The sequence below is a fragment of the Echinops telfairi genome, unplaced genomic scaffold (genome assembly GCF_000313985.2).
Source record: "Echinops telfairi isolate 266 unplaced genomic scaffold, ASM31398v2 ScPeMD7_9;HRSCAF=40, whole genome shotgun sequence".
Taxonomy (NCBI): Eukaryota; Metazoa; Chordata; class Mammalia; order Afrosoricida; family Tenrecidae; genus Echinops; species Echinops telfairi.
In genome coordinates this window covers 73,935,958-73,953,000 of record NW_022103906.1, presented here as the reverse complement: position 1 = coordinate 73,953,000, position 17,043 = coordinate 73,935,958, and positions in this window count along the sequence as shown.

Genomic DNA, 17,043 nt, shown 5'->3' with positions numbered 1-17,043 from the left:
GTGACTGGCTCATCTCCTCCCCTAGACCCCTCTGCAAGGGCTAACCCTAATTCTTACTCTAACCTGAATCCTAACAATCTGACACTAACCCTAAACCTAATGCTATCCCTAGCCCAATACCTACACTTCCCACAACCCTAATCCAAACCCTAACCCTAACCATGACTCTAATCCAACCTTTAACCTAGTCTGACCCCAATTACCACAACCATAACCCTGGCCAAACCCTAACCCTAACCCAAACTCTTACCTGGCCCAAACCATACATTTACTACAATCTTAACCCAAACCCTAACCCTAATCTTATCATAACCCTAATCTTACACTTACTGATAACACTAACCTAACCCTCACCCTAATTGTAACCTTAACCCAAGCCCTAATCATAACCCTAAGCTCATCCATGCACTTAACCCTAATTCTAAGCCTAGGCCTAAGTCTAACCCTAGCCCTAGCCCTAGCTGTAGCCCTAGCTCTGGAGCTGGACTATGCCCTAGCCCAAGTCCATCCCAAGCCTTAGTCTCAGACCTCAACCTAGACCTAGGCCTATTTCCAACCTAATGCTAGCCATAGCACTAGCCTTAGCAGTAACTCTAAACCTAAGATTAACACTAACCGTAATCCTTTTACCTTATCCCTACACTTATCTCTAACTCTATCATTAACCCTGACTTTAAACCTAAACCTAACACTACGACTAACCCTAACCCTAACACTTCTCCCAATCCTAACCCTAAACTTAGTCCTAGCTCTCACCCTATCCCTAACCTTTGGCCCAACCCTAACCCTAGACTAGCCCTAGCCCTGACCCTGATGCTAGCCCTAGGTCTAGTCTTAGATCTAGCCCTAATCCTAACCCTAACCATAGCCTAGGCTAGGGCTAAGTATAAGGGGAGGTCTAGGTCTAGTCTAAGTGTAGGTTTAGGGCCAGGTCTAGGGCTAAGGGTAGTGCTAGTGCTAGGCTGAGGTTTAGCATTAGCCTTAGGGTTAGGGCTGGTTAGGATGAAGGTTAGGGTTAGGGTTTAGGTTAGGAGTAAATGTAGAGATAAATCTATGATTAGGGTTAGAGTTAGGGGTAAGTGTAGGGATAATGCTATGGTTAAGTTTAGGGTTAGGATTCAGGTAGGGTTAGGGGTAAAGTTAGCATGGGATAATGATTAAGAGTTAGGGTTAGGTTTAGTATTAGTGTAGGATTAGATTAAGGATTAGAGTTAAGGTTGGGCTTAAGGTTAGGTTAGGGTTGGAATTGTGTTAGGGTTAGAGTTGGTTTAAAGTTAGAGTTTGGGTCAGAGTTAGGATTAGGACTAGGTTTAGGGATAAGTCTAGGGTTTGGCTAGGGGGAAAGTTTGGGACTGGGTTAGGTTAGAGTTAGGTTCAGCCTAAGTGTAGGGATAGGGTTGTGGTCAAACTGAGATTTAGATCTATGGTTCGGTTTAGGGTTAGTTTGGGTTTGGGTTAGCATTAAAGATTAAGTGTTAGGGTTAGAGAAAGGATTAGAGTAAGGATTAGGATTAGGATTAGGGATTTGATTTGGTTTGGGATTGAGGTTAGGATTGGAGTTGAGGTGATGCTTAGGGTTAGGGTTAGGGGTTGGATTATGCCTAAGTGTAGGATTGGGCTAATGTTTGGGTTAAGGTTAGGTTTAGGTTTTTGTTTAGGGTTAAGGTGAGAGGTGTGTAGGGCTAGGGTTAGGGTTAGCTTTAGAGTTAGGGTTAGAGGCTTAGGTTTAGGGTTAGGCAGTTCTTCAGACTTCTTGCTGCCAGAACTCAACGAACATTTGAAAAGAACACAGTTTGAATCTCTTGAGGAGACAAAACCTGCTGTTTGGTGAGGAGTTAGAGATATAGAAACACTGCCTTTAGAAAGATACAGACCTAGGGGAGGGAAAAAAAGGAAAATGAGCTGATTCCGGGAACCCAAGAGGAAAGCGAATTTTGGGAATGATGAGGGCAACAAATGTATAGGTATGCTTTACACAATTGATCTATGTATTGTGATGAATTGTATGAGCCCCAATAAAATGATTAAATAAAAAAAGAGGAAAGTATATATTAAATATATATATATAGATCTCAATGGAGGCGGTACCAAGAGGAAGTAACTTCACATTTTGATATTTTTGTTTTAAAAGATTCTATGATTTTGGAAGTCATTTTTATTTGTTTGTTTATCTTTCTTTGGAGAGTCCCCTTTAATATGGACAACAGCCCTTTAAGAATGTTAAAGTGGGTTGACTTCCCGGAACATGTTGGTTGTCCATGTCTGGAGTGTCACTATGAGGTCCCACAGTGATTCTTCAGAGCCCAAAGTCTACCAACTATTCAATTAGGTGCAGTCGAGTTGCCCAGCCCCTTCCCCGGTCCAGGATCCGGCTTCCAGTACCGTCCGACGTGGTGGAGCCTGAGGAGCAGGTGCCCGTTTCTGGTGCTGTTTTCACTTTTGGAAAACAACATTTGCTGAGAATACTCCTAGAAAATTCTGGTTTAAAAATGATACACCTGTGTATATTACATGTGGAGATGAGCATGCTGCTATTACAGGAAATCATAAACTTTACATGTTTGGCAGTAACAACTGGGGCCAATTAGGACTAGAATCCAAGTCACGTGTCTTGAAATCAACCTGTGTCAAAGCCTTAAAACCCGAAAAAGTGAAATTTACAGCCTGTGGAAGGAACCACACCCTGGTTTCAACAGAGGATGGAGAACTTTTATGTGGGGAGACAATTCTGAGGGACAAATTGGTCAGGAGAAGTACCTAATGGCTGTGTACCCCGCCAAGTGAACCTTGGGAAACCCATCTCCTGGATCTCTTGTGCCTATTACCACTCAGCTTTTATAACAACCGAGGGCAAGCTGTACACATTTGGAGAACCTGAGTCTGGGACGTCAGTCTTTCCAGGGAGCAACTGGGCAATCACAGAACACCCCAGCTAGTATCTGACACTTCTGAGAAAGTGACCCAAGTAGCGTGTGGTGGAGAACATACTGTGGTTCTTACAGAGAAAGCACTGTATACCTTTGGGCTGAGACAATGTGGCCAGTTGGATCTTGGCACTTTTATTTTCGAAGCAACAAATCCTACACCCCTTGAACACATGAAGGATCAGAAAATATGTGAGATTTCCTGTGGCGAAAATCATACAGCTTTGATAACAAGTATGGGTCACAATTTCTGTCCTATTTTTATTGTACAACTGTAGATTTTGTTGCAAAACAAATAATAGAGGGAATGTATATATCTAACTTAAGCTTAATGATTGAGCAATTGTAGTTTCTTGTTTAATAGTCAAATGTATTTAGTTGTAAACTCATTGCATCTATTTTATTACTCTTCCCGTATCGACATGGCTTGGCTCCAAAGACCAGGTTGCTATGTGACAATCGGCATTATGTGAAAATGGAGTATGGCCACATCAGATTACAAAATGGAGGATGATGACATCATCACACAATGGCCTGATTCCAACACCACACAGCTTACAGATCCCATCATTACATAACTTCCAGATTACATTATTACATACCTGCCAAACAACTGTAAATCATATCCCAACCAAGTTATCACAAATAACTATAACTGTCACAGCCATCTTTTCATTGCTGCCAGGTGTACACTGTTAAGGCACAAAGTAGTTGGGTAATGAATAATTTTTACCAAATTCACAAATGTGAAACATTGAACAAGAATAATGAAGAGTAGGTGTATTTTAATTCTTTTTTTTTTTTTTAAGGAAAAAAATCCATAGGTTGAGAACCTCCAAATATGTGAATACTGTCAGAGAGCTCAGCTCTTTTTGGAATTTGTATCAAATTGGAGACCCTTTATGCTCAGGTGAGAAAGAATAGTCCCAAGAGAAAGGATTTATGTTAAAGCAGTCTCCCTGTTCAATCTGATAGACTGCATTCAAGCCAAGCAATTTGTATGACACCTTTGCCACCAGGAGGCGCTTTCAGGAGTGACTCCTTCCTGCTCCTGTCACCGTGCTGCACAGAAGGGCCCTCAGAGAGCCCTGACAGAGCGCACACCGCGTTTCTGCAAACCGTCTGTTCTGCACTTTTTCATGTATTCTGGGCAATGTTGCTTTGGGGCCGATTTCCAATCAGAGAAATTGGATGCTGTTAATGTAGGAATCAATAAAGTTTCTTCCCTAACGTGACTTAATTGTAGATAATTGATATCTTCCCCTGTGTTCATGGTTTAGGAGCAACGGGATCTGTATTTTTACTCCTTCTAGGTCACATTTCAATCTACAAAAGCAGTGAAGCATTAAAATGTCAAAAGTCCATCTAGTATTTTGACAATCCAGATACTGGTATCTTTATTTTTTCCCTTTTTTAAAAAAGCTACAACTATGATGGAGCTCGTCAGGTAAAGGTAGCTGGTTAGCAGAACTCCAACAAACCAAATCAAGCTCCATCGAGTCAATGCCAACTCACTGTGAGCCTAGAGGACAGAACAGAAGTGCTCCTGAGTGTTTCCAACTCTTTAGGGGAGTAGAAAGCCCTGTCTTTCTCCTGCAGAACAATTGGTGGTTTCGAACTGGTGACCTTGCAGTTAGCAGCCCAATGTGTAACCACTACACCACTAGAGCAACTTTAGGAGAACTAGGCTTTGACAAATACAAGATACTACCATAAACTGGTCCTTCTTCCCCAAAGAACCTTTCAGAGAAGACTCCCTTTTCAATTATCAAGCATTGATGGCCTTGTTAATGTGGCATGAAATAAAACTGTATAGAATTTAAAGACATATTCATTCATAGTCCCAAAGAGGTGAAGGGAGACAGTGGATGGTGTAAAATATGAGAATACGAATAATTTATAAATTATCAAGGGTTCACGAGGCTGGAAGGGTGGTGGAGGGAAGGGAAAAAACAGGGGCTAATACCAAGGACTCAAGTAGAAAGAAAATGTTTTGGAAAGGATGATGGCAACATATGTACACATGTGCTTGATACATTTGATGTATGGATTGTTATAAAATCTGTAAGAGCCCCCAATAAAATGATTTATTAAGATTAAAAAAAAAAAGAATGTTAAAGTGCAGCAATGAGGAGGATGTAGTGATCCCAAATGGTGCTGGAGCAACAGCAACCTAGCTGGGAGGAATTACTAAGAGGCAGAAGAGGGGCAAGCATGATGGTGGGGCAGGTGGAAGGTAAAAGGAAACAGAGGAAAGATCTAGAAAGCAAAGCTATGGATAGAGGTATAAACATAGGTATGCACTTATGTAAATATATTAATTCATAAAAACAGAGGTATTGGCCTAGGTACATATTTATATGGCAAGAACACTTTGTTCTAACAATGTGGCATTCTGTGATGCCCACCCTCCCAACATGATTGCTGAAGACAAAATGGGTGCATAAGCAAATGTGGTGAAGAAAGCTGATGGTGGCCGGCTATCAAAAGATATAGCGCCTGGGCTCTTAAAGGCTTGAAGTTAAACAAGTGGCCATCTAGCAGAGAAGCAACAAGCCCATACTTTTTGATTCTTTCTTGCAGAACGAAAGAGATTTTGAGTCAAAGGGTTGGAGGTGTCGTCTGATTTCTTCTTGCTGCTTTTAGTGAAACCCAAGTGGAGAGAGGTTAATTGAGGGAAAGGCTGTTAAACAAAAAAGAAATAGGGCTGGACGATTGTGACTTTCTTTTTTGTCTTTCCAGATGGCAAAGAAAAAAATCTTAGAAAAGAAAATAAGGTGGCTGAAAGACTGACACAGAGAAAAGACTGAGAGATCGCGGGACTATATGCAACCTTCTGCTAAGACTTCAGAAGGAGAGATCAGTCAGCACAAAGGGCCTTTCAAGAGGTTACAGATGTGCCTCAACCTCAGTCAAATCAGGACCTGAGGACATTTAGGAGGGTTACCCCTCAGCCATTCTCCACAGGTTCCAAGATAAAAATACAAAGACAGGATTATTGCAAAATATGTACTGATCACCAAAGTGAATCCCTATGAGATTCATGCACTGCCTACAAAGCGCATGTTTGAGACAATTACTTTAATAGACACACTTTTAGTTTGTATCAAAAGAGACCAATTACAAAGTGAAAGGGAGCTGTGGGAAAGCCTCCCCACCCCATCAAGCCCCACCCCCAATTCTACCAGTTATTTAGCTACAAACACTTGGTGCCTTTCATGAAACCAGGAGAATGACTTAGAGGGATAAATGAAAAACCTGGAGGGTGGAGCCAGGAGCCACAGAGGACTATTTGCCAGCCTTGAAACAGCCAAGAAAGAAAACCACCAGGACACCAACATTCACTGCAGCACTTTTCACAGTCGCTTCAAACTGCTGAAATGTCCACCAACAGATGAAGAAACAAAATGTAACGTACACATAATGTAGATTATTATGCAGTCATAAAAGAAATGGAGGCTGGATTGGTCAGTGACTAAGTACCGGGTTGCTAATCCAAAGTTGGTGGTCTGAACCCACGAACTATGGATACCCCTGTGAAGAATGGGAATCCCAGAGCACTATGTTGCATCAAGTAAATCTGCTGTACAAGACCTTCTTAAAGTGTTGAAAAGCAGAGATGCTACTTTTAGGAGGAAGGTGAGCCTGGCCTGAGCCATGGTATTTTCAATGGCTTCATATGCATGTGAAAGTTGGACACTGAATGAGAAAGACTGAAGAAGATTCAATACTTTTGAATTTTAATGCTGGTGAAGAAGTTTGAAAGTATTATGGACTGCCAAAAAAATTAGCAACCCCCAAACGCAGACAAATCTGTCTTGAAAGAAGTACAGCTAGAATGCGCCTTAAGAGGCAAGGGTGGCAAGACTTCTTCTCGAGTACTTTGGACATGTTTTCAGAAGAGACCAATCCCTGGAGAAGGGCATCATGCTTGGTAAAGTCACAGGGCAGCCAAAAAGAAGAAGACCTTTGGCAAGATGGATTGACACAGTGGTTGCATCAATGGGCTTAAGCATAAGAATAATGATTGTGAGGATGACCCAGGGCTGGGCCGTGTTTTGTTCTCTTGCACATAGGTTGCTATGAGTCAGCACAGACTTGATGGCACCCCATTCAACAGTGCCACAAGCACCACAAGAGAATGGCGTGGCTATCTACTTGGGAAAAAAATTACCCATTGCCATTGAACCAATGCTAATTCACACGGACCCTACAAGACAGAGCGCAATGCCCCCTAGCGTTTCCAAGGCTGTCAATCTTTATGGAAGCAGATTGTCACGCCTTTCACAGAGTGATTGGTGGGTTCAAAGCAACCAGGCGGTTTCATCACTGTGCCACTATAGCTCCTTCTGCAGATATTATATCCCAGGAAACCCTCCGGCGCAGGTCGGCTATGTCACATGAGTAAAGTGACCAGATGTCCCGCTTTGGGCGGAACAGTTCCGATTTTGGCGTTTTAAAAAAGTCCCGATTTTTGGAAAGAATGCAGGACAAGCTAGGGAACGGTCTATTTGGTCCATATAGACCAAATTTTTCATCAAGAACCACCACCACCCCGCCCCCTGGTCAATGGTGTCCCGCTTTAAATCTGGCGGTTGCTGTGTGTTGGAATCAACGGGTCAGCATTTAACAGCTAACAAAGAGGAATAATGTTCGGATTCCTGCTTGCATGCTGAAAATATGCTGAGTGAACTGCCAGTAACAAAAGGGAACATACTATATGACTACAGTGACATGAAATAAGTAAATAGGTAGAAATAAAGGATTATTAATGATTATAAAGGGTGGGAGTGAAGGGCAGCTAGATAGGGACAAAGGGGATTGTCTTCCCTCATGCCTGCACTTAATGAAAATTAGCTGTTCATGCCACAAATAAAGGGATTGGAAAGAAATCAGGCACACTAATTAGAAAATCCAGAATTGAGCGTGCTCAGACCCAAGCCACCTAGGCCCAGGTGGAAGCCAACCTGGGCACACCCACCTTAGGCACCAGCAGTATGACATCACACAGGTGCGCCTAAACTCAGCCAATAAGGTGGGCCCACACCCCATGCCTCCGCAGCCAGTGGGGCTGGGAGGGGATAAAAGGGGGCTGCAGGCCCGTTTCTTTCCCTCTTGCTCTGGTGTGGTCTGCAAGTGGAGGGTGAGATTCTTCGTGCGTGTGGGCATGTATGTGCCTGTACCCGCTTGCTCACTCTCTTGGGATTTCCTGCTCCTGGTTCCTGCTTGTGGCTCTGATAGCTGGTTCTGCACTCCTGTTCCATCACGTGGAGTTATAAAAGTGCTTCTGTGGAGTAAATTCTTTCAGCACTGTGAAGCAAGTGTACCACCCCAGAAATCTAAAATATTTGGTGCCGTGACTTGGATAAAACCTCTGTCCTCCACCTTTGTGGTCAACACGCTTGAGACAAAACCCTCCTGTCTCTGGAGTGTGGATCTGTCAGTGCAACACTCCTCCATTTCAGACTTCACCACCCACTACTTGGGTACAAGCAGAAAGCTACGGTGCTGGGTGAGACTTTCTAAATGTTGGATTTGAACTGCAAAGCTTGCAGTTTGAAACCACCAGCCTTCCTGGGAGGAAGATGGGGCTTTCTACTCTCAAACATGGCTGAATGGTCTCCATGGGCCCCTGCAACCACGCCCTTTGGAGTTGCTGCGAATGAGAGCTAACTCCATGGCTGCGGCAGTGAACTTGCAGTCAACTTAACCCCGGGTCACATGTAAATGTCGGTAAACATGTGCTCTGACCAGAAGGCTGCTAAAACCTTTTACCCCACACCACCACCCCTTGTCTGCCTCCCTACTCTCCCGCGCAATTCCTGCTTCCATATTATGTTGTCTGTGCCTCCTTTCTATGATGCCATCAGGCCCTGCACTCTGTTCCTGAGCGCACCCTCCCCCCATCCTATCCTTTCTGGCACATCTCACTCCGTGTGGCCGCCTTCCTTGTAACCTCCAAACCGCTGCTGACATCTGTTGATCTCTCTGAAGGGCACCCCCTTCTCCCCTGATTTCCGTCATTTTGCAGACTAGCTGACACCCTGAGACAGATACGTGCTCTGCAGAAAACCTTATCTCAAGTCCACAGCAGTCTTTAAGCTAGTAAATGCTATGACACAATTCCTGTGTTTAAAGTAAGCTTGCAAGCTGTGTTAGTCTGGGTGGACTAGAGAAACAAAATTTATAGATACTCATATGTGTATAAGAAAGAGCTTTATATACAAGAGCAATTGAATATTGAGAAAACATCCCAACCCAGTCCAGATCAAGTCCATAAGTCCAATATTAGCCCATATGTCTGATACCAATCGATAAAGTCCTCTTCAGACTCATGAAACTCATGCAATGATGCCGAATGCAGGAAGATCACAGGCCAGCGGGGTGGGAAGTCTTGTGGATCCAGTGGTGTTGGAAGCATCTCTGCGCTGGCAGGGGTCTCCACATGGCTCCTCCAGGAAGTTCTATGTGTCTTGTGAGTTGCAATGTCTTGCAGGGAGTGAGCATGTGTCCCGCCTCCAGGGAGCTACTTATCTCCTTAGCACCTCCAAAAAAGGTCATCAAGCTGCCACCTGATTAACAGGCTAAACTCCACCCCTTCACTCTTAATCCTCAAACTGACAACAGATTATGTAACTACCACACAAGCCAGGTCTGTCAATCCTTCTGAGATTTCCTTTGGAATCTTCCAGTGTGAAACTAACCCACACTTCGATGGGAATTGCCATCCCACAGCTCTCGCCCTAGTCGTACCTAAACTGTTTGCCTGTTTTGTCTCTTCCAAAGTCATCACGTTACCACTGAGCCAAGCTTTCCAATTCTAGGATCACCAAAGCCTGGGCCACTTCAACACCATCCACCGTGGGCCCTGAAGTGGATGACAACCCCTCCAAGAAAGCAGGAAGGCTGTGGGCCCCAAGCCCTATTCCATGTCCATTTGACAGGAGGAAGTAGCCCGAGACTGTCTCCGCCCAGTATCCCCAAAGCTTTGGGTCCATACACCTTCAGTGGGGAATGAAAAGTAGCTAGATGGGGACAAAGGGGGGCTGTCATCTCCAATGCCTGCATTAAATGAAAACTAGCTATCCATTCCACAATAAACAGGTTAGAAAGAAATCAGGCACACTAATTAGACACCTATGGGAAAATCCAGAACTGAGCATGATCAGATCCAAGCCACCTAGGTCCAGGTGGAAGCCAACCTGGGCACACCCACCTTAGGTACCAGCAAAATGGCATCACAAAGGTATGCCTAAACTAAGCCAATAAGGTCGGCCAATACCCTCAACCATGCCTCCCCAGCCAGTGGGGCTGGGAGGAGATACAAGGCCCCTTTCCCTCCCTCATTTTGGTGTGGTCTGCAAGTGGAGGGAGAGATTCCTCTGGCATGTGGGTGCACACCCACCTGCATGCCTGCTCACGGCCTGCTGACTCTTGGGATTTCCTGTTGGTGGCTCTGTGTGCTAGTTTCACATTTCTGTTCCGCCACTTGGATTTACAAAGGTGCTTCTGCTGCATGAATTCTTACAGCATTTCGAAGCAAGACCTGAGGTATTCCACCCCAGAAACCCAACAGGAGGGAAGGGAGTGCATTTGTTTATGCTAATAAACCAAATACCAAACCCACAGCCAGTGAGTGGACTCTGACTCATACTGACTTTCTGAGCTATCTTTATGGGAGCAGCCAACCTCATCTTTCTCCTGAGTGGCTGGTGGGTCCAACCCTCCATCCTATCTATCAGCATTAAACTGCTTTAACCAAGGCACACCAGGGCTTCCTGTTCATGTTAATGCTGGGAGAATATTTTGGAAAAGATAGTGCTAGTGGTACAACATGAAAAATATGTCAATGAATTATAAATGTAATTTGTGAGTTGTGTAGTAAAGATTGTTTTGGTGTGTATTTTGGAATTGTTTTCCAGTTTGGCACTTGATGCCCTTCTCTTCTCTTACTCTCTTAACCAGAATCTCTGTAACTGTCATCTTATGTCAGTCCACTTCTGTAAGCTGGGGATACTGGGAGTAGGTAACTGTGGTTTCAATTTATAGGTGCACAGGAATTATTCATATGTTACAGCCAGGAACTTCATGTTCACCTGACTTAGTTGTGACTTTGGACTCTGAGATGAAGTTTAGATTTAGGTGATGATGTTTTCAGAGTTTGAGCTGATGCAGTAGTGGATTGAAACCCTTTAGAATCTTGTGAAGAGGCTGTGGGCTTTTTGCATGTGAATCATTGAAAACCAGATGGTAAACTGTGGCAGGCAGAATTCTCATCTAGTCCCAGGATTTCCCCCTCTGGCGCACATCTCCTCTGACTGTAAACTAGACTAGGATGGTTTTTACTCACGTTATAAGGCTTCTAATCAATTGAGTTAATAAAAATGAGATTATCATGGTGGGCTTGACCCTAATTAGGTTAGAAAGCTTCAAGAGAACGCGAGATGAAGTCTTCTGCTGGTTTTGAAGACGTACGTTAGCAAGTTGTGAGAGGGTCATGTGGTCATGACTTTAAGGTGGCTTCCAGGTGCTGTGAATCATCTCTGATAAACAGCAAGAAAGCAAGGGGCTTAGTCCATCATCACCAATGTAAACATGCCATAGGATCTTGATTAAAACATTCGAAGGTGACATGATATATGTAACTATAGAAATGAATTGAACCTAGAATTTTAAGAATACATGTAGCAGCTCTTTTGAGTACTCAACATATGTCTTAATGATACAAAAAGATATCTGTATGATTTTCCCAAGTAACAAAGTAGAGTATCATAAATGCCTGGTTTTTAAGAAGGAAAACACACTTTCACAGTTCTGGAGCTGAAGTCTGAAATCCAAGTGTCAGCCCTATTGATTCCTTGTGAGGGTTCTGAGGAAGAGTCCAACCCATCCAATGCCTTCTCTTAGCTTATGCTGATGCTGGTGATTCTTGCCTGGGGAATTGATTTCTCCAAGCCTCTGCCTCTGTCTTCACGGTGACTGGCTTTCCTCTGTGTATATATTTGTGTCTCTTCTCCTTTATCAGGTCATCGCTTAAACTGGACCAGAACCCATCCTACTCCAGTATGACTTCATGTTAACTTAAGGGATAATATTTTCAAAGACCATTTCCAAGCAATATCATGCTCACAGGCAATGGGGTTGTTGTTGTTGATGGGGGCCATCAAGTCAGTTCCAACTCATAGTAACCTTATGCACAACCTGGTCCTTTGTCATCCTCAAAATTGCATGTTGGAGCTCATCGGTGCAGCCACAATGTCAATCCATCTCATGGACAGTCTTCTTCTTTTATGCTCCCCTTCTCCTTTAGCAAGCATGATATCCTTCTCCGGGGACTGGTCTCTCCTGTTAACATGTCCAAATTCTCTATGCTCATAATTAAAGCGTCTTGGAGGCAGACTTTGGTGGAAGAAGGCCTTCACCCTTGGGAGTTGGAGATGAGTCCCAGTCACATTGTCCTAACTAAAAGTTATTACTCACAATGTCCTCCCATATAACACCAATTTTAAGATGCTTCTTGCAAGCACATGGTTGCTTACTAAATGCTTGAAGGTTATCTGCCTGAAGGTTGTCAGCCATCAAAGGCAATCAGACCCTATTGTCTGCCCCACCCTAAGTACAGCCCATTCCCTTCTGATAAGGATCAGAGATTGTTCCCCTGGAGAAGAGCTCTGGACACCTAAGATCAAGCCAGCTCAGGGATAACCAAGGTTAAGCTGCCGTCTTAACTCTAGGACCTGCCCATCCTGTCACGTGTATGCCCCTAGTACCTCCCCTTCCTATTACATGTATGCCTCTAGTACATGCCCTTCCTGTTAGTATGTGTATGACGTGGCCTGCATGCCCGGTGATTATATAAGCCTGCTGGAGAATACATTAGTATTCTCTGGTTCCAGAGTCTCTGGAAGAGGTGAGCCCTTGAATGTCTTTTCTTTCAATTACAGGACCCTATTGGTTGTGGAGGCTGGTCTCCCACAACCATACTCGCTTGTAAGGAGCATTCTAGCTGTACTTCCTCCAAGACAGCTTTGTTTGTTCTTTTGGCAGTTCCTTGTACATTCAATGTCCTTGGCCAGCACCATGATTGAAAATGTGCCAATTCTTCGTTGGTCTTCCTTATTCAGTGTCCAACTTTCACATGCATAAAAGACAATGGAAATTACCATGGTTTGGGTCAGGCGCCCCTTAATCCTCAGAGTGACATTCTCACTCTTCAGTACTTTAGAGAGGTCTTATGCAGCAGATTTACCCAATGCAACCCAGCTTTTGATTTCTTGTCTGCTGCTTCCATGAGCATTGATTGTGGATCGTAGCAAGATGAAATCCTTGACAACTTCAACTTTTTCTCCATTTATCACAATGGTACCTATTGGTACAGTTGTGAGGACTTTGGTTTTCTTGATATTGAGTTATAATCCATATTGAAAGCAGCAATCCTTGATCTACACCAGCAAGTGCTCCAAGTCCTTTTCGCAGCCAGCATAATTGTGTCATCTGCATATTGCAGGTTACTTGTAGGTCTTCCTGCTATTCTGATCTTTGTTCTTCTTCATATAGGCCAGACTGTCTGATTATTTGCTCAGCATACAGACTGCATAAGAACGGTGAGAGAATCCAACACTGATACCTTCTTGATTTTAAACCATGCAATACTCCCATGTTCTGCATTAGCACAATTATGTGTTCTGGAAGAATCCCCATTCTTCTCAATGTTATCAGTTTGTTATGATCCACACACTTGAATGCCTTTTCATAGCCAATAAAAGAGAAATAAACAGTTTTCTGGTACTTTCTGCCTTCTGGCAGCTCCCTTTCAACACACTGCTAAACCTTGTTGAATGAGCTCCAGCAAAATTTTACTTGCATGTTATGTTGATGATATTGTTCAATAACTTTTGCACTCTGTGGGATCATCTTTCTTTGGAATGGATACAAATATGCATCTTCCAAATGATTGGGCCTGGTTGCTGTCTTCCAAATTTCTGGGCATAGCTGCTTGATGTTTGCTGTCATGAAGAGATCACTGCAGATGTGGTGCAATGGCAAAGTGTAATGAAGGAGCAAGATGGTGTCCGGCTATCAGAAATAATGTTGTCTGGGGCCTTAAAGGCTTGTCTTCAAACAAGCAGTCACCTGAGCTAGGTGCCAACTAAGTCACGAGGGAAGAAGAAGCACATCAGCCTGTGTGATCCAAGGATTGTAAATAATATAGTCACAATCAGGAGAGAATGGTATGAGAGCTTAAGTTGTGAAAACCTGGTTTGCAGAAGACTATGGATGACAGTGGAAGCCCAAAATACATTTGTAGGGTCCTTGCATAAATTAAGCCTCAGTTGAATCCCCTGTGATAATAGAGTGGTGCGAGTAGGCTGGTTATCAGACAGAGAACATAGTAAAGTTGATTAGGGAGATAGGCTAAAATGTAATATCTTAACACTTGATCCTCCCTTTGACCTATCTAAAAGTTGTTTGTTTAAAAAAAAAGGGGGGGCATACATGTGGATTAAACCTCTGACCAAAGACTAGGGATGTGATAGAGTTGCTATTACACAGAGTCCACTGAAAAGTGGATTATTGCAGATGTAATTAAAGTTTAACACCTTATCATCTGATCTTGCATTTGAGTCATATAAAATTTGCTCTACAAAAAATAAATTTGCTGTAGTTTTCAATATTTTCCTTTTTTGATTGAGGTTTTAATGTTTGACTTTGTTATTGTTGTTAGTTTTCCCCCGTTTTCTATAGATGAAATAGAGGAGAGGTAAATCTAGAGAGATAGTCACTACATTAATGGTTCCTTGTGGGTATGTCGGGAGAGGTTGGGAGGAAATAGGGAGTTAATAACAATCAGTACAAGAAAGAATAGACTATTCTAAAACTTATTGTGGTGCTGACTGTACAATTCTTCTTGATATGACTGAACTACGAATTGTATATTTGGATTATGTGCCGATAAAACTGTTAAATTTTTTTTCTTGGCATAGGTGAGTGTGTACCAGGGTTTCATTAGCACTGGGGTTAAGAATTCAAGATATCTTTTTTGGAGTCAATCTATAACAATATGCAAATCAGATATTCATTATTTTTTGTTTTATGGTAAAATATGCATAACATTTGCTAATCCAACTACTTTTACACATACAATTCATGACATCAATTACATTCACCAGGTTGTGCCATTACCACTACCCCTCCCAGATTTTATCATCCTTAATGTAAATTCAGTACCCTTTAACTTTACTACCTCGTCTTCCCCTTCCCACTCCCCCATGAAACCCAACATAAACATTGGCCTCTCGATGTTTCATATAAGGATCATATTACTTGTCCTTTTGCAACTTACTTTACTTCGTATGTTTTTTGTAATTTATACATTTTGTAGTATATATCCATACTTCATTTTACTGCACAATTGAATAATGTTCCATAGCAGGTATATATTTTGTTTAATCTATTTACCTGTTGATTAACATTTAGCTTATTTCCAACTTTGGAAAGCTTGAATGAACAAGGATGTACAAGTGTTTGTTTTAGTTCTTACTTTCAATTCTTTGGGGCATATTTGCAAGAATAGTTATGGAGTCTATGCTAATTCTATTGAACTTTATGAGGAGCTGCCAAGCTTTTCCACAGGGCGGCACTATTTTACAATCCAATGGCTAAAGGTTCCAGTCTCTACACACTCTTGTCCACATTTGCTATTTTCCATGTTTTCTGATTAAAGGTATCCCCTTGGAGGTGAAGAGGTATCGGACTGGGGGTTGAGCATTTCCCTAAAGACTAATGCTGTTGAGCATCTTTTTATGTGCTTACTGGCCATTTGTGCATAATTTTGGGGGAAATATTTATCCAGGTCTTTGCTCACTTTTTTTGATTGGTTGTCTTTTGTTAAACTGTAGGAGTTCTTTATACAATCTGGACAATAACACCTTATCAAATACATGGTCCGTCGTTCTCTTGGACATATTTACAGTCATTACTCTTTTGTAATTTTACTATAGGGTCCAAAAGAATGTGCAGTCAAAATGATTAGTGTGTAATATGTAGGCTAATGAAAATTTGACAGGGAAGCAGAGAAAGTTCCATTACACAACCCACAGCAAACACGTGCCTGCAAACTCTTCTCCAACACTTAGGTCAAACCTTTCTTCCAAGCTCCCTGGCTCCTTTCTTCTCTCAGAAGGAGCGCCAATTCCTCTCATTTCATGTAGAACAACTTCATGAGCCTCTGTGATTTCTAGGAAACACCTGATATAGCTCTAAACCATTCCATCCCAAACATTTAGTTTGGTCAAGCCAAAGCAGGTATCTTTTTATCAGAAACATTGGTGAATCTCTTCCTCTATCTTTTAACATAAGTATATTAATATATTTAAGTATGCATAGAAAGTCCTTGGAAAGGAATCCAAGGCATAATTAGTACTTAAGAGTGGTTCAGCTCCCCCACCCCCACCCCAGGGGCACCAGGATTGGTCAGAAAGTGTCAGGCAATTTTCACTATAATTTTAAACTTCCTCTACTGTTTCAAAACATTTTAAGCCAAATATTACTCTTAAAATTAAAAAAAAACAATGTATTCAGTGTGTGACATTCTACAAGACTATTTGCCAGGTTTCTTTAGAAAAAAAAAAATCGATGTTATAAAAAATTTGGGGGGAATGTTATAAATTAAGAAAGATTTTAGAAACATCGTAATGCTTGTACTTACTTTGATGTGGTATAAAACAACATGAAAGCTACAACAGGCATTTTGGGGGACTAATTCATGAAGTCTTAAACTAGTTGTAGATATTGGGAAGTTCTTACTAATTATTCTATGTGATAATCCTGAGATTCTGCTGGAGAAGGTTGTCACTGTGTGGAAATGTACGCTATTCAAGTGTCATGATGTCTTCAATATCGTCAAATGCTTCAGAAAAAAAAAACCCATACAAATATAGATGAAGGAAATATTGCATACTTTTTTAATCTAACTGATTCTGATGTCCGGCTCATGATTAAAACTCTCTCTTTAAAAAAATCATTTTATTAGGGGCACATACAACTCTTATCACAATCCATACATACATCAATTGTGTAAAGCACATTTGTACATTCATTGCCCTCATCATTCTCAAAA